We start from the raw sequence: 24,384 nt of genomic DNA on the forward strand, positions 1-24,384 counted from the left end.
GGAGCTACTTCTCAGGGTGGCCCACAGCTGCTTCCGTAGGTCCTTGCGCCTCACGGGTGGGACCATCCCATTTGCCCCGGCCCTGGTGCTCTTGGGCACCCCCTGAGCCTCGGGAGCAATAACTGGGACGGAGTTGAGGGCTTGGCACAATGTAGATCTGCATACCCTAGGTGACCTATATCGGGAGGGACAACTGATTCGATTTGATTCTTTGGTTGCTGAATTGGGCCTCCCTGCCAGACAGTTTCTATTATACTCTATGCTGCTCCGCTCCCTATCAAAAGAATGGGGAGATTTAACGTCGGCTCCCCCGACACACTTGCTCGTACAATACATGCAGGTGATGGGCCAGGGCAGACATCTAGTCAAGTGGTTCACAGAGGCGCTCAGATTCCACTCGGTGCAAGAGAACGCTGCGCTGCGCATGGCCTGGGAGGGAGACTCAGCCACAACCCTCACGGATAGGCAGTGGACATCTGCCATCGCCTGGCACACTAATATACCCCGCAATTCCAGATTCAGACTTATTCAATATTACATAATACAAAGGGCATATCTCACGCCAGCCCGTATAAATAAATACTTCCACCAGTCTGATGCAGCCTGCCCTAGATGTAAATTTGTGAATGCAGAGCTCTTACACATGCTGTGGTCCTGCCCCTCCCTGTGAAGCTACTGGGCAGCTATGGTACACGTCTTGTCAGTATGTACCGAATGAACCATACAGCTTAAGTGGGAAAGTTGCATGCTGGGCTTATTCCGTAGGGGCCCCCACCACCGAGCGACCACAAGATTCCTAGATCTGGGATTCATAACAGCAAAAAGACTCGTAACTGGAGGTCGTTGGAGGCGCTGAGTCGCCTGGCCTGGAGACGCTCGTTTTTGACGTGGGCGGGCGCTGAGGGGGTGGCATTGAGGAGAGAGGACATGCTGGGTCTACGCAGGTACCCATGTCAGGCAGCTTGGATGCCATGATGGCACACCTACAATCTCCTGGGGGGGATCTCCTGGCGGTAGGGAAGGATTAGAGTCACAGGTCAACTCAAAGTGTATTGGATGTAGGAGGCGGTGGATACAGCTCCCCGACATGGCCCTGAGCACTCCATTTTGATTTTAAGCAACTTAGTAAGAGGTGTGGCGCTCGCTAGGCAGTAGGTAATCCATTGCGACTAGGCACCATTCGAACACATGCAAGCAACGTAGAGTATCTCTCTCCATATGCGGGGATGCCGCACTATCATCAGCATGCAAGAGGGAAAAAACAGTACACTCCATTGTTAATAAATGTTCGTTGTTTACATTTGTTGTTCTTCCGGAATCTCAAATTGCATATTGCGTGTTCACACCAAGGCAAGTTAAGGAGAATTCGCTCGCAGAAAGGCTGTCTGGTTAACAGACCAGTTAGACATCTGCCGAGTTGTCTCTCTACTATGTAAATGACTACTGCCTAAACTCGGGTGGATTTTATCTGCTGTTGCTACGAGGATCATTATCTTAGGGGAACCGCTTACTGATCAGTCTACAGATGTAGCAAATGAAGAAAAGAATGGAGAATCTGCCTGAAGTATCATGACAGGTGTTATTGATGTAAGCATTAGCTGTGCTAATATAAATGCAAAAATGTAATGCCTAGTGAAACTGTTTATACTGTTTGAAAAATCAATAAAAAGATTTCTGAAGAAAAGGATGAATACTGTAGTGTTCGTAAATTTCTTTTGTTCTTGATTGATCCACCTTTTCACTCCGACCTCTTGATGCCAATGAATCGCCCTCCCTATGGGTAATATCTACAGTTCTATAGTAAATGTTACTTAGTGCCAGATATAATATTGCTGTTTTTACTTTACTTACATCTACTAACTCTTGCCCTATCTTTTTACTCTTGGTAGGCACACCACTGACTAGAATTACAAGTCCTTCTTCCAAATCTCTTTACACACCTGAAGTTTCAACCTTCTGCTTAAAATCTAATGGTAAATACACATCTCTACCATTTAAACCTTTCTGGAGCTCAGTTAGAGGTATCTTCTGCCTTTGGCTCCATATGGACTTCAGCTTGAAATGGATTTATAGTTTGTATCAGTATACATTCGTAAACATTCAAATCTTGAAGTTCTTGTGTAATACAAACTACGTCTAACTTGTTGTACAATGCTCTAGCTGGCATTTTATTATCCTTTAATTTATTATAACAATACTTACATATAATATGTTGAGTGAAACAAAGCATTCCTCGGCAAATAAATAAGCTCTCCTTTTATGCACTTTATTTTGCTGCCTTTCAACTTGACCACACACTATTTTAACAAATGTCTTTGTTTTCTTACTAGCAGCTTGTTTTTCTTTCACCACTTTTTCAGCATTTTGCCCCTTTTGTTTCTCAGTTCTAAGGAGGTAATATTTGTTTTTCTATTTTCGCTCACTTTTTGAAGGCATTGCAACTCTGTGTAGCTAAGTAGAATCTTCCACCTGAAAACAAATAAATAGTGTAGATTTATTTTCAAATTATTTGCTTGTATATTAAATATTTTAAATAGTTAAGTACAATATAAGAATTGCCTTATTATGATTCATAGCATTTATGTAGCGTATCACACAGCTGCTTATTTCCAGTAAAATGTCACTTTAAGACTTCAGAAAGTGCTTTTTACACCTATTGAGTAGCCAATGACACAACACACACAGGTTCTGGAATAGTATGCCTTACTCATGATCAAAGCAGAATTATTCTGCATATATGACAAGATGATGTCATCATTTGGCTATTTATGTGAATGCATGCAGATGTCTACCTGTAATAGTACCGTGACATGTTACAGTATATCTGCCGGTATGTTACTGTCTCTTTTACTCTCTGAACCTCGCTATATTTGTGCATGTCAGTGAGTAAACAAATACCTCACTACTACTCTTAGCTACTACAGGACCATACGTGTGTATGTGTATGTATGTGCATGTGTCACTCTATAACTGGCTGAAATAAAAGGATCCATGCTTTTGAAAGATGTATGCCAGTTACTTGCTGAGTGCTATACTCTATGTGGTGCTTGACTTAGGGGTTTACAAGTGTGTGAGTATGTTTCTAAAACGGAAAAGAACATTTCTAAATCACTTAATCACGATGCACCATGTTTGATAGCACACCTATAATGTATCACTGACCTCATTTATTTGCAATCAAATGTGGCTTCAAAACATGAGAAACAGGGGTCTACAGGCCAGTTCCAGAGATCACAGACAGAACAAACACAGGTTCTGCACTAGTAGGCCTCACCCATGATTAAAGCAGTATTTGTCTAAATGCATGACAAGATTGTGTCAGTACTTGCCTATATGTCTCAGTGAATGTATGTGTCCATCTGTAGTAGCGCCATGAGATGTTTTAATACATCTGCCGGTATGTGACTGCCTGTTTCAGTTCTTGTATGGATCTGTAAATGTATATGTAAATGGCTAAACAAATACTTTAGTGCCTGTTAGAGAATACAGGGGCATCACATTCCCAACATTGCCTCATTCAGATCACGCTTTCTCCTGACTGCTACTACTGCCTCACTTCAAAATGGTTATAGTGTAGATTATAGTGTGGATTGTTGGGCACAGCTATGTGTTTTGGGCTATAGAAGCTGCTGGAAAGAGTGGTATTGACGGGGACTTGGGTTTGGTTAATGTGGACATTAATTGGATTGGCCAGAGAGGGTTAAAGTGGAATCGCTTGTTCCCTTTGGTTGAAAGCATTGTGGATTCTCAACTCCCTGACCTCATGATTGTGCACTGTGGTGATAATGACCTCAGCACACTTACTGGGAAAGGACTGGAAATCCTAGTGAAGGATACCTTTGCACAATTGATGACACTTTTCCCTCACACTATCTTTGTGTACTCCAATCTCTGCCAAAGGCAGAAATGGAAGTGGTCTACTCAATTCTGTCCACAGATTGACAAAGCCAGGAAACATGTTAGTAAAACTGTTTCTGAATTCTTTGGAGATCAGAACATGGGCTGTATATACAAGAACAACCTGCGGTTTGATATATAGACAACGGTAACAGAGTTTTTCTTTCAAACCTGAACCCCTGCACCCATTCTTACATGTAACTATCACAAACTAACTGGGAATACAAAGGCTCTTATCAGGGCCATCCTATTATCTAAAACTCTTGTTAATTTTATGTATATATTTTAATTTTATTTTTCTAAATCTTCATGACGATATCACAATATTTGCGACATACTCACGAATATGCAAAACACAAGCAGGCTTTTAATACACCCCAACGCATTCTAAATATAAAGTATAAATAAGCAATTTTCAATATCAGACACCAAAGATTACTTTCAAAAGAAGTCCACAAAAAATGAGTATGCCTGCGACTCCATATGTGCAATTTTCATTCACTCTTTCAGTGATACAAACCTATCTCACAAACTCCTTCAGTGGATTCATCAGATTCTCAGTTGGTCTGTTAGTGAGTGCTTCAGAGTCTGAGATGGTCTGTGACTAGGTGCATGAGAGTGGAGTCAGTCTGTAAATTGGTGCATGACAGTGTGACAAATGGGTGTGTCAGAGTGGGACTTGATGAATGGATGCATGAGGGTGTCAGTGTATCTCTGAATGGGTGTGTAAGGGTGTCAGTGGATCTCTAGATGGGTATTTGAGGGTATAACTGGGTCTGTGAATGGGTGTGTATCTGTATAACTGGATCTGTGAATGGGTGCATGAGGGTGTGACTGTGTCTGCAAATGGATGTGTGAGGATGTGAACGTGTCTACGAATGGGTGCATCAGAGTATAAGGGGATCTGTGAATATGTGCATGAGGGTGTCACTGGGTCTGCCAATGGGTGCATGAGGATGTGACTTGGTGAGCAAATGGGTACGTGAGGGTGTCACTGGGTCTGCAATGGGTACATGAGGGTGTGTTTGGGTCTGTGAATGGGTGCATGAGAGAGTGAGTGGATCTGTGAATGAGTGTGTGAGGGTGTGACTGGGTGTGTGAATAGGCATGTGAGGGTGTTAGTGGGTCTGTGAACGGGTGCATGAGAGTGTGACTGGTTCTGTGAATGGGTGCATGATGGTGTGACTGGTTCTGCAAATGGGTGTGTAAGTAGATCTGCGATTGGGTGCATTAGGATGTGACTAGGTCTGCAAATGGGAATGTGAGTGTGTGACTGGGTCTGCAAATGGGAATGTGAGTGTGTCACTGGGTCTACAAATGGGTGCATGAGAGTGGGAGTGGGTCCGTGAATGGATGCATGAGGGTGTGAAGCGATCTGTGAATGGGTGCAGGAAGGTCTGAGTGAGTCTGCAATGGGTGCATCAGGGTGTGAGTGTGTCTGTGAATGGGTGCATGACAGTGTGAATCAGCAAATGGGTGCATGAGGGTGTATCTGCATTTGCAAATGGGTGGGTCAGGGAGTGATCTGTGACTGGGTGTATTAGAGTGTGATTAGGTCTGCAAATGGGTGTGTGAGCAATGAATGGGTGCATGAGGGTGTGACTGAGTCTGTAAATGGGTGCTTTAGATTGCTACTGGGTCTTTATCAGTAGCTCTTTGAAGGGGGCCATGACTTCCTGAGTACCACTGTAATTGAAATAATTAGTGTATGTGTGACTGCAAAAAAAAATAATTGTCACTGATATTTGCAATTTTGTTGTGATGTTACATGGGGCCACAATGAGCGTCACAACGTATTCACAAATATTGTGAGTCTCAACAAAAAATGATTTTAAGGTCATAATTCTACTACTATAGTCCCCTATATAATAGTCTGTGGTCAGGATAACTCCTCCCTGACCCCTTATGCCACTTTCATGTCAAACTTCAGGTCTTATGGGAAGTAAAATGTGAAGCACAACTTTTTCGACCCTCCCCCTTTTTCTCAGCCCCTGCTGGACGAATCACCACAAAACTTCTTGTGCACAACAAGAAACACCGTCACAGTGTTTTGGGGAAAATCTTGTGAAAATCTTGTGACGATTCATCAAACAATGCCAAAGATATAGGCAAGTCAAAAAACACTTTAAATGGAAAACATAGTCCCAGCTATAACTACATAATGGGGACACACTGTATTAGCAGGATCAGTTACTGGGTTCCTCACATGCAAGAACACATCATCAGCAAATAAGAAATTAAACTCCATCTGTAATTTCCCTCTTGGAGGATACATATTACAAATTAGACAGACTAATGGTTCCATAGCCATGGCAAACAAGAAGGCAATATTGTGCACCCTTGTTTTATGCCATGCTAGACTTCGTGGCAAGATCATTTGGCAGGTTCATTCGCAATCAATCCAATAGAACTCTCATATCACAACGAAATCCAGATGAATATCTCTGGAAAACCTTTCATTTAAGGAACACTTTTTGGAGATAAGTCCAGTTTAAAATGCCAAGTACATTCTCAACATCAATCATACAAGTTGCACCAATGACACTTTAGATATTACATTAAATAACTGTCTGTGATTATGGAAGCCTTTCTTGCCTGGTAGGAACATTGTGGTCAGTTTGGCTCAAAGAAGGCAAAGTGCCTGTAATCCTATTGGCCAGTAGTTGACTAAGATTTTTTTATTCAAATGAAACACAGCTAAGAACAATAAACCTATTTATCAAATAAATCCTTGTAAGATTAGGGGATAGCTTCAAAGGTAGTCAGAGGAAATATGCCAGATGTTGGATGCATCATATATTGCTAGAACGCATGAAACACGATGCTCTGAATAAGTAGCATTATTTTTTAACCCTCTCCATCACACTGATGCTCTCTGCTTTAGTTACCCAACTGGAAGTGAGTTCTCCATTGAGTCTTTTTGCTCCAGAGAAAAGATTTCTTTAAGCACCACCTAATCAAGATCTAAATGCCCAGAATAAAATTGTAAATTAAAAATACTTCATTCATCCCAGACTGTGCGAAAATAATATTGTGGCTTTCATTTGTGATTGCAGTCAGTTTGCTTTTGTGAGAACCAAGTGAATCAAAATCATACAAGCATTTTACTAGTCCTGTGTGCCTCATGATGTTGCCTCTAAGTGAATGACAGAAAGTCTAAACAGCACAATCACTCCAATAATTTAAGTAATTCAGTGATACGATCCAGAAGATTCTGGCATGGGAATAACCACCAGGTAGATTGAGTCTGTTAATGTTCATGGTCCAGATATGGCAATTCCCACACTCAATAATTTTGTTGGACTCAGTATTGAGCAACCTGAACATCCACACTTTGTACCCCTCCAGTGACTGCCATAATGTCCTGGAATATTTCCAGGTTGGAGAGCATAAACATATGATCTTGAGTAACATGATCATATCTTCGGGTATGATGTAATTGTTCTTAGGGCAGTTTGGTTAGGGTAGCCTCAAATCAAACAGAGTTATGGATACTTATCACCGCAGAATGCGCCTTTGCAGCACAAAAAGTATAACTGGTTAGGCGTTGTGTGGCTTGTTGATTTGAATTAGGAATACACTCTTGGCAGAAGAAAATAGTGAAATGTTGGTCTCAAAATTAAATGGCCAGTGCATTGGTTCAATCAATTCAATCAACCTTTATAACAGACCTTCAGGTTCTTTGCAAGCAAACAAAACCCTGGACGAATTAGATTATTTAATGATTTATCAGTTCAAGATAGCCTTATGCTGACGCTATGGGCAACTTCTATGTTTCATTGGAGGATGCACCCCCAGCAGATATCATTGAAAGTGATTGGCACACAACTATTCTGAACCCCTTGATTCAAAATGTGTCCCTACTCTCAGGAGCAAAGCACCAACTCTGAAATAATGATTGGATATGGGCTCAGACTAAATAATGGGAGACTGCCCTTGAAAGACCTCCTGGCTTTATTACTTGAGGGTAGATAATAGGAGAATATTAGACTACATCCTTCTGGGATTGAACACTCACCACCTGTAAGAATGTGTGTTATTGGTTAAGGGGTGTGGAAATCCCACTCAGGCAAAACCACAGTCCTTGTCAGTGGGAACCACAAACATCACTAATAAACCTGTGTTTAATCCTAGGATAGCTTAACACAAAGGAGTCAGGCTTAACTTAGATGTTAAGCACAGGTTGTCGAACATGTAAAATATTTATGCAGCACACAAACAGTAGTAAAGTGACTTCACAACACAAGAAAAAAACAATATAGTACATTTTGATACATAAAAGGATAATAAAACAACACAATTTAGTAGAATTGGAAATATGCAATTTTAAAGTTTTAAGTAAATAAAGCACCTAAAAGCACCCCTTGCTGTGATCTGGTCATGCTAGACCAGGGTAAAGTCAGAAGTTCAGGCCGACTACAATGGAGCATGGGTCAATACAGGGAACAGGTCAGTTCCACTTAAAGAGTTACCTTCTCAAAGGTCCCGCATAAACACCACAAAGACTTCAGTTTGTGGTGGAGGAGACCACAAGGAGCAGGGAGAGCATCACAGATGGTCCTTCCTTTAGCGTGAAGAGCAGACTGAGCAGTCAGAGCTATTATTGCCATAATGTGAAGAGTCAGTCAGGCATGACAAACGGTCATTGCTGGAGTTCCAGGTTGGCGATCACAGCGATTTGCTGTTGCTGTAGCGCAAAGTGCAGATCTCATTGTGCCGGTCGTATGGCAGTTGCAGTGGCGATCAGAGGAGGTCTTCACTGGAACTTTGCATTAGTGGTCATTACAGGCAGTAGAGTATAGGTAGTAAGGGGCACATTCATAGTCATGAAGAGCCCATACATCGGTATTTCACCTTTTCTTCTTAGGAGGAGCTCATACTGATGCCAGTCAAGTGTATAGGTCCTAAAGGGGCCCTATTGGGGATCAGGAACTCACTCCAGCAGAACAAACCAGGGCTCAGAGAGGTCCAGGCAGGTCCATTGCAAGAGGTCAGCTGAGCAGTTGCAGGGAGATCTCTAGAGCTTGTTATATCCATGTAGCTCAAAGTAGCTCAAACCGGAGGTCAATCATCTGAGCCTGGAGTCGCTCAGATTAGCCTGGGATGAAGGTTAACAGGTCCAGTCTTCCTCCTCAAAAAGAAGGGCAGCCCCCTGGCAAAAGGACCGTCCTTCTTCTGTAATGTCCAGAGGTCCAGGTGTATTCTCTAAAGTTGCTCTGGGGGTCCAATTATTAAACCTGGTGCTAGCCTTTGTGTGGTGGGATTCCCTATAATACCCTGCATCTGTTTCTGGCAAGTTCTTCCCCTTTTCCAGTCAAGAATCTAATTTGGCTGGGATGACAAAAAACATGGTAAATCTAGTGGCAGATACGTTTGTATGAGCAGGGGGCAGAGCCCTTTGAAATGTAAGTGAGTCTGTGTACAGCCCCTCTCAGTCTGTGTACAGCGCCCTCTCAGTCATCCTGCCAGTATGGCCCATCATGTACACACCTAAGTCTCCTTTGAATAACTGTCTTGAAGCAATATACAAACCCCAAAAACAGAGTCATTCACAGTCATGTGACTGAGGACACTGGCATACGGTACAAATGGTTAGGACAAGAAAATAGCAACTTTCTAAAAGTGGAGTTTTCAGAATTGTGACTTACAATCTGACAGTTTTAAATTACAAATCATTTGAGTAAAAAACAGCATATTTCTCGCTGCTCCTAATCCAAAGTTGTCTTGTAATAAATGTAATAAGGTAACCCATGGTTAATCAATAGGAGAAATAGGCTTTACAACAGTGGAAAATGGCTTGAGAAGTTTTGTACTGCCAGGACATGAAAAAAATAAACATGCATGTCTTACTTTTCAGATGCAATGCACCCTGTTCGATGAGCCTTTAAGGTCTACCTTAGGGGTGACTTAGAGGTGACTTGTAAGTGACATAAGCATTCGAAAGAAAGGTGTAGGTCTGGCAAAAGGTTTATTTTGCAAGATCAAAATGACAGTTTAAAACTGTACTGCAGACTGTAGTAGCAGGCCTGAGGTATGTTTTAAAGGGCTACTTTATTGAGTGGCAAAATGAATGCTGCAGGCCCAGTAGTAGCATTTAATGCACAGGGCCTAGGTACATGTAGCACCATTAACTAGTGACTTACAAGTAAATTAAAAGTGTCAGTTAGGGAGAGGGCACAGGCACTCTACCATAGGTTAGCAGCGAAAACATGCAGTGAATTGTAATGCCAGCAAAAACCGGTTTAGCAGCAGAAGGCAAAACGTTTAGGTTGACCTTGCAGAAATGGCCAAGTCTAACACCACCTTATATTGATGTGAAGCTGAGCAAAAGGCTAGACAATGGTCATGATCTCCTGATTTCACCATGTTCTTAGGCCCCTGATCAGAAGTACTCTCTGGATTTTCAAAATGTCAATGTTTAAGAAGAGGTGTCTTTATAACTAATTGAAGGTACCAGGTAAATGGGATGATGATTTCATGTAGCAGAAATATTCAGGGATACCAATACTTACTCCCATTCTTAGAAACAAAATGTTTACTTACGTGTGTAACTCAGAAGACTTCACACACTCTGGTATGATGAATGCTTTGACCTAACTCCAAAAGAAGTGTAATAATATGGTAAGGGGTGTTGTATAGGGCATTGCTGATATTTGTATGATATTGTCATGTTATGTTATGTATGTTATGTTACATCAATTTATAGCACAGCTATCCGAAGGCCTCCAAGCGCTTCAGCAGAACCTATCAGCGAATATGAAAGAGATCAGTATAGCCATGTTTCAGTAGCCGTCTGAAAATGAATTCCTGGTTGGTGAGCCGCAATGATAAAGGCAATGAATTCCATAGCTTCGTACCTAGATACGACAAGGACCTTCCGCCCCATCTGGCCTTTTTTACAGAGGGGATTGCTGCTAAAGCTGCTGATGAACAACTAAGGTGTCTCGAAGGCTTATAAAATGTGGCCAAAGACCTCAGTTGTGGGGGCCCTTTATCATGTAGGGCTCTATGTATATAACAAAGGGTCTTTAATTTGATTCACTGCTCGACTGGGAGCCAATGCAGGGTAAGAAATGCAGATTTAACTGATTCATATTTGGGGATATTGAAAATCAGTCTAGCTGTGGCGTTCTGTACCACTTGGAGTTTTCTCTTTACATACTTTGATGACCCTAGAAAGAGGGCATTCCCGTAGTCCAGGCATGAACTAATCAATGCCTGTATAATTAATCTTTTGGCCACGAACGGAAGGATTTTAAACACCTTTCTAAGGAGTTTGAATATGCCAAAGCACGAGGCTGAGGTTTTCTTTGCCTGTTGATCCATGGCTAGCCACAGATCAAACTAGATCCTGAGACTCTTAATGTGTTCCTTGGGTGCTGGAAGCTCTCTCACAGAAGACAGAGCAGAGGAAGATGGCGTTAAAGGAACTTGAGAGCCCAAAAACATGACCTCTGTTTTGTCTGCATTAAGTTTAAGTTTACAATCTGACATCCAATTAGATATTGCACAAAAGCAGGGGCCAAGCGAGGTGCCTAAAGAGTTGTGGGTTGAAGTCAGAGAAAACACCAATTGTGTATCATCAGCATAGGTTATCAGAGAGAGGCCAAAAGTCTTCACAACCTTAGCAAGAGACAGCATATAGATATTAAACAATGAAGGGCTAAGGTAGGAGCCCTGAGATAGACCCCATCTACCATTAAAACTGCGTGAGTAGAAAGATCTATCCAATACCTGGAATGACAGTGTGCTTAAAAACTCACTAAACCAACTTAGCACAGTCCCCGTGACGCCTATCTCCTTCATCCTCCTGAGAAGTATACTATGGTCTACTGTATCAAAGGCGGCAGTCAAGTCCTGTAACACTACTCCCGATGCCTGACCATCATTGAGGTGCTGTCCCAAAGTACTTTTGGAATCCCAAATTACTTTTAGAATCTCAGAGCCCACAAAGGTATGGGATTCTCACTGAATGAAGTCAAAAGGGTTTATTACAATTTGTTTATGATCCATATTGGAGAAGTAGCTAGGAGGATGTTTGGGGTTGATTAGTGTGTTAAATTTAGTGATAGATTATATTGTAAGTGATGTGCTAGATCGTATGGATCTGTGTGTAGCCTTGCATTAGTAGGTGTATGTGTTAAATAACATTACTGTTCAACTCGTTCTGCCAGGGTGCACAGTTGTTCATTGCTCGGCTTCTGGTGCTTATGACGTCTTCAAGATATTTTTGCATATTAAGTACTTTTAATGCCATTTCATGTGTTTGTAGGGGTAAAAGATTCACATTTACCTCTTCAATTTGGTAGATATGTTTAATGTTGAGGTGGTGAACCCTCATCTAGCTAGCTATCCTCTAACAATGTTGTGTGTGAAGGATTGTGGCTAATGTGCACTCCATGTGAGAATCACTAACATAATATTGATGCATACAATATCAAATCACAAAAATATCTGAAAATAAAAATTGATAAGAAAATAGTGACTTATTACACTTAACTAGTAAACCCACAAATATTGAGAACACAAAAATGGTTGTTAAAAATATTGATTTTTACTTATAATTCAATACTTATATCAAAAACACAAATATCAGAAAAATATCGTCACCTTTAAATAAACACATATTATGTCAAAAATATAGAATCTTTGAAATGTAAGTGAGTCTGAGTCACAGACTCACTGACTACAGAACTATCACTAAAATAATTAAACTATCATTAATAAATATTTAAAAAAACAAGTTTTACTTCAAACAATTATTTGAAATAAACCTAAACATTTTATACACATAGTTAAATCAAATATAAAAATATTACATCACCAAAAAATTTTAAATACCCCCAATAAATTATATAACTAAAATCGTAATAAAATAAAATTAGCATTAACTACAAACATTTAAAAAACACCTTGACTATTAAGTAAATCTATCTATCTATCCATCTATCTATCTATCTAGCTATCTGTCTAAGTATACATATACATTTTTATTTAAAAATATGAAATTATATATCATTATATGATAAATAAAACCTAAATTAGTGTTTATAAAATAATATGAAAAAATCGCTATAGTGAAATCCATTAACAGAAATTAACTAGGTCAACAATCCATATCATACTAGTCATATCATCTCACCCTTGCAATTATAACAGCCAGTACCTTCAACTGGGCAAATATTTCCACATCACTATACATTTTTGTGTGGTGCCAATTTTTGTGGCATAAAGACTCTCATACTGCTTCACTGTTTCAAGTCTCTGAGTGAAACTGGGTACCTCAAAGGATATCCAGTTCTGTAATATCAATTATCTACTAATCAACACAGTAATATCAATCGATTATATGACCATGACAAATAAGGCCCCATAGGAATCTGGTCTTCTAACCTTCAGCCTTTAGTTAATAAAGCCCTTTCTACGTTGCAAACGGGCTTTCGTCCTAAGACTAGCACGATAGATCAGGCTTTTAGATTGACTCTTTTGTACTGGAAACATGTGGTTCTCGCTAAACAACCTTTATATGTTGTTTTCGTGGACCTTAGATCTGCTTTTGATCTGGTTTGCAGTGAAAAGCTTTGGAAGCACTACTTCAGATGGGCGTTCTCAATAATCTAGTTTTCCTTTTACAGCGGTTTCATGCCAATACGTATGCACAAGAGAGGTGGGGCGACCAAGGAGAACTGACAGACAAAATCCCTATACAGAGGGGAGTTCGCCAGGGCTGTGTCTTGGCTCCTACACTATTCACTTTATTCATTAACAAAGTGATACAAAGTTTGTCCTCATGTTCTAATGACGCTCCCACTCTGAATGAGCAGAAGATCCCAATACTATTGTTCGCTGACGATTCGCTTCTTATCTCCAAGACCCCTATGGGCCTTCAAATCCTTGTGGATAGATTCAAGTCTTTCTGTGATGATCATGGTTTGGAACTGAACCCTAATAAAACTAAATTGATGGTGTTCACCCCCGGCTCTCGTCGGAGATGCACCATCAATTTGGATGGGGCCCTATTAAATAGAGTCAAGACCATAGACTACTTGGGAGTAAGGTTATCAAATAATTTCCATTGGGAGGAACAAATCAGTAAAAGAATGGGACTTCTTCAGCACAGAGTGGCTGCTATCCTGCACTTTGACAAGAATTATTTATCTAAAGCTGTTTCGCCAGCTTTAAAATCTACCTGGCAAAGGCGCAGGGTGCTGCCGCCTACGGTGCTGAAATATGGGGATTTTCGGAGAGCAAAAGACTAGCAGTAGGAGAAAATAACTTTGCCAGGGCTTTACTTGCATGCCCCCATAGTACTCCTTTGATCCTTATGTAACCTAGGCTTCAACCGTATAGCCGACTTGATAGCTCTAAAACCTTTGCTATACTTGGTAAGGATTTGGACTGTCTCGGAACTTATCGTTTGTAGAGATTCAGCACTTGATATACTAAAGAGGCCGGAAGCGGCCACATACCATGGGTTAAGCACGTATCCGATGGGTTCTGTACTTTGGGACTACGAAGGTCTTGGGAAGAGCCACACAATCTGGAGATATCTGATAAGACTCTTCTGAAGACAGTATATTGGTCCTATGTAAAAAGTAACCTGGTCCATTGTACATCCTATCGCCGGTTGACCAATTCATTTATTGATTTTAAGTGGTATCCCCAGTATGAACAATATCTTGATCTGATTCCTGACCTATTGGGGAAGGGCCTCTATGCTCGCTTCTGTTTTGGAAGCCTCCCTTTGTTATCCTTAACCAAAAGCTGGGGAACCCCTCCATTTACTGATCTCTGCCCAGCTTGTCTTGGATGCACTGAAACCATTGAACATTTTATGTTTTTTTGCCCTGCTTATACTGTCCCAAGGTCAAAATGGATTCGTGCAACTTGTCGAGATTTGGGCTTGAGCCAGTGTTCTATAGCTATTAGGATCTTAAAGAGCGATACTTCCATATTTGTAATCCTCGCGGTTAGCAAGTTCCTTGTGACCGCTTGGCGTATACGATATCGTTCATTGAAATAAATCTTTTCGTTTTTGTTATTAACTACTTATTAGAAGGTATTTAGCAAAGGGATGTATTTCTTTTTCTTGTTATATTTTAATCATTGTATATATATATATATATATTAAGTTATTAAGTCAGTTTGTATCCTTTTATCTCATGTTTTTTAATCCTGCTATGTATGTGTTTTCTTATGCTTTGATGGCCCTTTTGACCGAATATAGCTGCTGTATTGCTTTCTAATAAATCCAAAGACCTGGTCCCAAAAGAGATGAAGACAAAGATGAGTTGAGCAGATATACACCCATTCGCCTTTATTAATCGCACACCTAAAACATGCTGCAGAAACTGAGGGTACATCTTGTGAACAAGGTGTGGAGGGTGATACAGCATCCACTTACTAAAAATAAATATTCTTCTAGCAGTGTGACTACCTCTACCACAAATGTTATTGTAAAATCCTCACAGTTTACAATCAATAATACATATTGTAGTGGCAGCAATAGCATTTACTGAAGAAGGTATTGCCTTTTTTGCCAGCTTCAAATGCAATAAGCAATACCAGTTGCTGACACCTTCAAGATGGGATACAAAGTAGGCTTTACTTATGCTTTGTGCTCTCACTTATTGCATTTCTAAGTAGTATGTAATTGAACAAGGATTGTCGTTAACTAACTGGTTCCAAGATATCACTGATCCTGTTTGTATAAAACGCGTAAGGTGAGCATATCCGGCCCTTTCCCAATTGAATATGGCAGATTTGTTTAGTTGTAGACCTACCTGGCTACAGTGTTTTAATCATAGAAATAAAGGAATCCAGGACACTTTGAACTCTTGTCATATCTTATCAAATCTGTTAGCTAGAATACGGAGGGCCTTGTACCTGATACCCTTCTGCAATCTAGGTATTTTTGAAAAGTATAAGGCCCAACACCAACTTCTCTAAGCATCATGCCCAGATAAATGCAATTGGAGGAATTACTAGTGGTCATGGCTCGAGTAATCTAATTGAGCAGGACGGCCTGGTAGTAAACATTAATTTTTGGAAATGGCTAGCTTCCTTCTTCTATATCTAACTGGACAGGCCTTAGGTTTGTTTGAGGTTTCTTTCCCTGCCATCGCAAACAATGTACCATTAAATCTAATTCATCAAAGAAAGCCTGCTGGACTATGATCATAACATTGAAATAGATAAATGTAATCACAGGAAGAGTGACCATTTTGAATAAAATGACCCAACCAATGAAAGTGAGGAGTAATGGCTGCCACTGGTTCAATAGCCCAGGCAATTTGGTCAAAGTTAAAGTATAGTTTAATGTGAAAAGATCAGTAGAATTAGCTGTAATATAGATCCGCAAGTATTTATTAGGATGATCTGTAGAATAGTGCTCTCACATTTCAATTGGCAGAATAGATAAAGAACTATTCAACAGTAGGTCTCCTGATTTAGAATGATTAACTTTGTAATAACCAATACGAGTACATGCTTCAATTCTGGCAAACGCATTTTGGATATTACTTTCATCTGTGGCCAGATATAGTATCATATCATCCGAAGTTAGTTTTAATTTTTCCACACCATCAATTCGGAGTAGAAGTCTAGGATCTTGCCCAAGAGCACAGGCCAACCAAGAGAACCAGGGACATTGGACACCCTGCTGCATCCCACGCTTAGTAGTGATATGGCCCTCTACTTAAGAATTGGTTATAATTGGTATTACTTGATTTCAGTCTTGTTGGTAGAAAGTCATTCTGGTCTTGATGAACTAAGATTTGTGCTTCTGGGGCCAATCTATTTGCTATTACATTTGTGAAGATTTTATGATGTCAATAGAGGAGACTAATAGGACGATATGAGTAGGGCTTTTCTGAAGGCTTTCCAATTCTCAACACCCTTCCAGTAACTACCTTGGTAAAAGAGCTGGGGGAAGTGTTACCCTAGAGAATGTTACTGAAAAGAGTAACCAGGAATTTACTTTGTTGATGCATGAATAATTCGCACACTTTAGCAGGTATACAATCACTCCCACATGTTTTAGCATTCAAAGATGTTTTGATTGTGTTTTCCACTTCAGCCAGTGTAATGGTTGAAATGGCTACTTTTTGTTCATTTATTGATAAAGCAGGCATCTGTATGGTATTCAAAAAATTATTGCTGCTTTCTGGTGTGGATTCTTCAGTTGCATAATAGAGCTCTGCATAATGTTTAAGAAAAACTTTGCCAATAAAATTTAGTTGGGTTAGAGTTTAATTTATTGTATCATCAGAGATTGAATTGATAATTCCATTATAGCTTTTTTCTTTATTAACCAAACAGGAAAGCGACCAACATATTTACAATCCTCATAATATTTTTGAAAGCAAGTATTTGGACTCACTCTTTCCACAGCTGTGATCTTTTAACTTTTGCAGAGCCTTGCTTAGCTTTGTTCTAGCTATTAGCGTAAGTGACATAGTGAAGGCTAAAGTTGCAGAATATAAAGCCGATTGTATTGGGGTAGCATTTATTTTATTTTGTTTGATGATCTGTGTTTTAAAAGAGATGGCTTTACCGTGAACATAAGCCTTCAAAGCGTCCTTCACCACGAGAGAGGAAGCAGACCCGATGTTCCTTTCTAAAAATTCACCCAAAGCCCAATGCATATTCACAACCCATAGCTTGTTGGTTAATAAAGATATATTGAAGCACCAATTAGAAATGAATTTGCAAGAATCTTCACATATCAGCTCCATAGTTGGAATGGAATGACCAGAAAAAGCACTAGCTAATCTATACACCTTGCTTTAAGCGGAAGGTTTGGTAGTGAGAAACAAATCAATGGAAGAGGCTGAATTAAAGCACTTTAAAAAGCAAGTATAAGTTTTATTGAGTGGATACTCAGTTACCACGGGTCTAGTAACACAAGATCACATTTCATCCTTATCAAAATTGAGCTGATTTAACATTGTTTTGTTGCTTACTGATTAGGGAGTAGTTAAAGTTTACATTTTGAACAATGTTGAAATCTCCCACAAGTAGAATTGATCCCCTAGTTCTTGTAGCAAGATCATAAACTTCCTCCAGAGTGGTAATATTGTCTTCTATAAAGCCATAATAGCTTATGAAATTAACAAGCTGTTCATGAATAGAGACTTGGACCCAGATCCATCTCACCCCTCGATCCCTCATCACCTGGACCACTTGCACTGAAGCTCCCTTGAAAAGAGTATGTCCACCCCTCTAATTGCTGCATTGGCTGAGGCAAAAAATACATAAGTCATGAAACCTGGAATACTTGGCTAAGATGACATGTATTTAGAATACGTTTCCTAAAGGTGACATTCACATTACAGGATCTCAGCCAAGCCAATATTGACCTTTAGTTGATTTAATTATTGATACCATTGACAATACAAGAGCCCACCTTGTATGAATTTAACAACCATGCTTACCTTATTGATAAGTGAAGACCTGCAAAACTATTGATAGCAGCATTTTTTACCTTAACAAAACTAGTGCTTTGAGGTATATAACCCTCATTATATAGAGACCTAATAAGTATCTTTTGGGAATCTTCTACTGTGACCGTTCTACTTTTTTCCATTTTTGAGTACACCCTCTATCCAACCAAACTTCCCCCTCTGTGGAGCCCCACCCATTATGGCTCCTGAGGATCACAACCCATCCTCCTCCCATGAATGGTCTCCCAAAACGTGTTTCCCCATTGGCCCTTCCTTGGAACGAATGCCTTGGTGGGGGCTAGAGCCCGCCTCAATAAAAAAAGAGATAACAGCTCACCCTATGGAAGCCAGACACATGGGGCTTATTTATACTCTGTTTGCGCCGAATGTGCGTTAAACTTTTTGACGCACAATCGGCGCAAACCCTGCCCCATATTTATACTTTGACATCCGACCCCGCGGGCGTCAAAATTCCACCATGTGCGTCATTTTTTGGAAGGGGGAACCACCCTTGCGTTAATTATATGCAAGGTAGGCGTTCCCTTCCAAAAAATGACTTTAAGGCCTGTGCCCCTTATGTATACTCTGGCGTCATTTTGACGCACAGGAGGGGGTGGGCCTTACAAAACGGCACACAGCCTGATGTGCGCCGTTTTTTAACGCCTGGGTCAGGGCAGGCGTTAAGGGACCTGTGGGCTCGGAAGGAGCCCAGAGGTGCCCTCCCCTGCCCCCAGGGACACCCCCTGCCACCCTTGCCCACCCCAGGAGGACACCCAAGGATGGAGGGACCCATCCCAGGGAAGTAAAGGTAAGTTCGGGTAAGTATTTTTTTCCGATTTTTTTTGTGGCATAGGGGGGCCTGATTTGGGCCCCCCTACATGTCACTATGCCCAATGACCATGCCCAGGGGACATAAGTCCCCTGGGCATGGCAACTGGGCAAGGGGGCATGACTCCTGTCTTTGCTAAGACAGGAGTCATGTCAATGGAGGTTGGGCGTCAAAACAAATGGCACAAATCCGGTTTGAGGCCTGAATTTTGCCTCAGACCTAACGTGCACCATTTTTTGACGCACAACCCCCATTTTCCCATATGCCGGCGCTGCCTGGTGTGAGTCATTTTTTTTTACGCACACCAGTCCGCAGCACTGGCTAACGTCATTCCATTAATAAGGTGCCCGCATGGTGCGTTGGAATGGCGTTCGCCAGCGGTAACATTTTTGATGCACAACTGCGTTGGCGCAGTTGTGCGTCAAAAAGTTTAAATATGGGCCTAAGTTTCTTGAGGAGTTGAGGCATTCAAAAAATTCTGCATGACTTCCAAATAAAATTGTCTGTTATGTATAACCTTCAGCCTCACCTGCTGAATCAGACCTGCTTGTACACAAGCTTTCTTGAAACGCTCAATCATGGACTTGAATTCCTTTTGCCTGAGAGTAAGTGATAGTGACATTTTAGAAAATATCCGAAACAAATAGTTATCTGCAGTTTGAAAGATTTTAGTGCACAATGCTTTAGTAAGCATTTGTTCTTTGATAAGATAATCCACAAAGTTAACAAGAATCTTTTGAAGATATTTTGCATTGGGTGAGATGTGGCCAGAAACATTATAGGCAAGCATGATTGTAAAATCATGATCTTTGGCAGAAGGTTCAGGGATTACATATGCCTTCCTGAAATCAGTTATAAATTTATCAATGTTTTGGTTCTTCTCCCATCCTTCCATATGCCCACAATGCATAAATTCAACAGACGAGTTTTATCTTCCATTTCTTCAAGCTTGGCCTTTAGTCTGCCTATTTCATTCTTAGATCTTACTACCAGTTTAGTTGCATATAATTATCTTCCAGGTTGGAGATCCTCTATTCAGCTTACTCCATATGAGCATTACATTGGATCAATTTCTCATTTAAGGAACACAGGGCCATATTTAATCTTTTTTTGCGCCGCATTAATGTCATTTTTTGACGCAAAATCGGCACAAACTTACAGAATACAATTGTATTTTGTAAGTTTGCACTGATTTTGCGTCAAAAAATGACGCAAATGCGGCGCTAAGAAAGTATAAATATGGGCCACAGTTTCTCACTGATCTCCTCATTGGCCTGGGTATGGGCAATTTCCATTTCTCACAATACACTTGAAACTTGCTGCAATTCAAAAGATATTAGCAGAGAGGAAGGCAAGGAAGGAAACAAGGCTGATGGTAAAAAGGGTGCATTGTTCTGCCATTCTTGCTGCAATTGCTTCTGTGACTGCATCAACTGACCCAATTTTGGCCATAGATTGAGAAGCATCTGTAGGTTGAAATCCCAAGGGAGGGTTTCTTGACCTTTATTGCTAGCATCCAGACTGAAAGCCTCATGGACCCAATCAACACCTAAATCAGCATCTCATTGTGTGATGATTATCAGGGGCTAAGAAATTATTAACCCACAGTGACGGTAATGCAGCTGAATTCAAAGGGGGTGCATTTGAGGGGTGTGGAGAGTGTGGAAAAATTGAATATGGTGCTTTAGCAAGTGGTGCAGGTAGAGGCGCAGGAACTACTTGAATGTGTGATGCACTATGCTGCATTATCTGTTGCATTAAGAAAGTTGCTTGGGTTACATCTTGGAATAATGACTCTGTTAATTGCCCCGAGATGCTACTTTCACATATATCCAGACCAACTGGACTGCTAGAAATCAGTTTTCCCTCACTCTAAAGGCATATTTATGAGCAGTTTGCACCATGCTTGCATGGTGCTAAGTAAGTCATATTTTTTAAGCCACACAAAGCCACTTTGGGTGGCTTTGAATGAATTAAAAAATATGGAGTAAGGCAAGGCCAGTGCAAATTGCTGCATTGCCTTACTCTGCTCAAGAGAGGTATTCCATGGATGTTGCTTGGATGTTCCCACACAACTCCCGTGGTTTTTGATGCATTTCCAGATTTACCAAACCTGGTAAACCTGGGAATGTGCCAAAAAGACATGCCTCCCAGGAGAGGCGTAACAAGGAAAAATGTCTTTATTTATCCTCATTTGTTTCTTCTTTCTATGAGTGCTGCATTCCGAAGCTCAAATAGAAAGAGGAAAAATCCTCTCACAATTGTTTTTATGTAGGAAGGTGTCCCTTCCTGCACAAAAGCAATCCGGTATGCAATGGAGACACACTTGCACCATTGTGCAAGGGTGTCTGCATTGGCACTAGGCTACCAAAAGGGCAACAACGCAGGGGGAAAGGACAAGAATTCAATGAATTGGATAAATACAATGCATTACAGCCCTTTCCCTGTAATGTAAGCCAGGAGATCAAGGTACCTTGCTGTGCTGCCCTGCATCACAAAACTCATACACATGGGCCTCTAAGTATTGTGATCTTAGGGTGATGGGACCTGTAGTGAGGAAGAAGAGGAGGCCTCAACTAGAGGTAGCATGCAGGTGGCCCTGTGAAGCCGCAAACTGCACCCGCCACTTCTGCGGTCTCCAAGGGGCCTTTGCCGTAGGAATTGTATCTACTGCAACATTAAAGGGGCTCCTCCTCCTGGCCCTCATGCACCAGCTCCCACATACCTTGATACTGAGTTTCAAAATAGGATTAATGATGTCTCAGGCCTGCCGGTCTGTATTGTGTTGTTTGAATGTACATAACCAGTTTGTAGCTGCACTTACAAGGGGCTCTCCACCATTATCCACCTCTGCACCCCTTTTGCAATTTCTAATCATTCACTGTGATTGTGCTGTTCATTGAGACTGTTATCCTCTAGCTGGTATCCTCCATCTTGGATTGGTGTTCACCTCACCTCACTTTACCACTTACCGCCGCCTCACTGCTCCAAAGCTCTGAGGGGGTCAGCTTTGGGAGTTCTCCGCACTCCTTTCATCTCATAATCTTACCGCCATAGGGGTTGAAAAGCTCCTCAAGCAGAGTGATTTATTTTTCAGGAAACCACACAAGGTGTCGCCACTGGCCACAAATCCCTGACGGACTCATAAGCTGTGTAGCATGACTGGAGCTCTATGCAGCAAGGGTATCAGCTGTAAGTATGTATATTAATAAAATATAAACTCACCCAAAAAGTGAGTAAAAATTTGCCTCATGCCTTCAACCTCTATAAACTATCAACAAATTAACATTTAAAATGAAACTAACATTTTTTTCAACCAAAGAAGAGAAAGCACCTACTTCACTTTAGAACACCCCCAATGGAAAAGCTGCAAAACAGTGTGAAACATCTGAACAGAACATACATGTAAGCACACAAAATAGAAGTGTTTGCATATTTTTACATTCAAATAACAAACATACAAACTTTAAAATGTTATATATAAATCTATACTATTGCACTACTTTCAGGTACTATGACAGAGACTGCAAAATATATATTACTTTGCAGAAAGGAAAGCAGTTAAGAAATCACATGGGCTACACCTTCAGCCAACAAAGTGCATCCACAGAAAATATTAATTGGAAATGTACACATTATTATACTAATGCATGCTATGGGAAGGCAACTACAAAATACTATGTAGGAATTTATGTATGAGACCACAACCACCTACAAATGTGATAGAAATAGAAGTAAGGGAGTTATTGCAATATATAAGAGAGGCAAGCCTTAGCTCCCAGGAACCAAAAAAATATTCCATAACAATATATGGCCTAAAGTCCCCGAACACATCACAGGCCAACTACCACCTATACCCACTTTAAAAAAATTAATTGCACAAACTGAAAAAGCCACCAGCGATACTCCTCCTGCCTCTAGATTTACCAAGACATAGACATACCTGAGCATTTAAGAATGACACAAAATGAAGAGCCTTTCCTTTTACATCATAACCTAAACAATGAGATATGAATCCTAGTATTCTCTACAGCAAATAACTTACTAAAACTAAGCCAATGTCAAACCTGGATGATTGACGGGAGCTGCAAAATGTGTCCCAAACCATTCACTCAGATATAAAATATACATGATGAGTATATAAACACAAATATCCCTTAACAAAAAACAAAGCAGCACTTACTATGACCTCTTAAACCACATTAAACATAAAAAAATAACTACAACCCACAAGACATAATCATAGACTTTGAACAAGCCAGGATTCAAACCAGTTTAAAAATCTAGGCCTACATAGTCACACAAGGCTGTTGCTATCATTTCAATCAAAGCATATGGAGACAACTCCAACAACCTGCACTGTGTAGAATATTTTGCAGTCAATTTGCTTTTGAAATAAAACAAATGATACCACTAGCCTATGTCCCCATCACAGGGGTAGCTAACTACAACAATTTACCAATAGAAATCCCTTTCTAACAACAAAACGAATACAAACTAAGGCTTCAGATGGATAATTTCAAAGACACTTGGGCTGCAAAACTACATCGCTCTGGACACCAATGGCAACCCAAATTCCAAATATAATGGTGAAATGTCTTTAACAAAACCTTGGCACGGGAAAACAAAACAAACAACGCAGTGGAATGATGGCACAATGTCTTCCAATCCACACTAGTCAGAACCCAACTTACTTTCCATAACTTTATAGAAGCATTACAAAAAGAAGATAGCTACCAACAACTGTGAATAGAGCAATCTATCAACCAAATTGTCATGAAAGTTAGCAAAAAAAAAAATGTATGATATGTTATAATCTGAAGCCAAACTCTTTAAAAAAAAGTACATTACTTAGCAATGATAGCCAAAAGCGTTCAGCTTTCAACTGCTGCACCGAGCACCTGTGCACTCATCACTTTACTAAGAGTGGGACATCCCCAAGGCAGCAGTTCCTTTGAAGGAGGGGCCCTGTTGACCAACGCGCTATAAACTGCCCTTTGCACACTGCAGTGCAGGACGTTCATCTGCAGCACCAACCACCTGTGTACTTGCCAACCTACCTGGGACGGGACTACATCCCCCAGGGAGCAGTTCCTTTGGAAGAGGATCCCTGTTGACAAACGCTATAGAAAGTGCCTTTTGCACACCACAGTGCAGGATGCACCCAGGAGCATGTACAAGTGAGGACAGATCCAACAGTAGGCCCATCTGTGC

This window comes from Pleurodeles waltl, chromosome 7 (genome assembly GCF_031143425.1).
Source record: "Pleurodeles waltl isolate 20211129_DDA chromosome 7, aPleWal1.hap1.20221129, whole genome shotgun sequence".
Classification (NCBI taxonomy): domain Eukaryota; kingdom Metazoa; phylum Chordata; class Amphibia; order Caudata; family Salamandridae; genus Pleurodeles; species Pleurodeles waltl.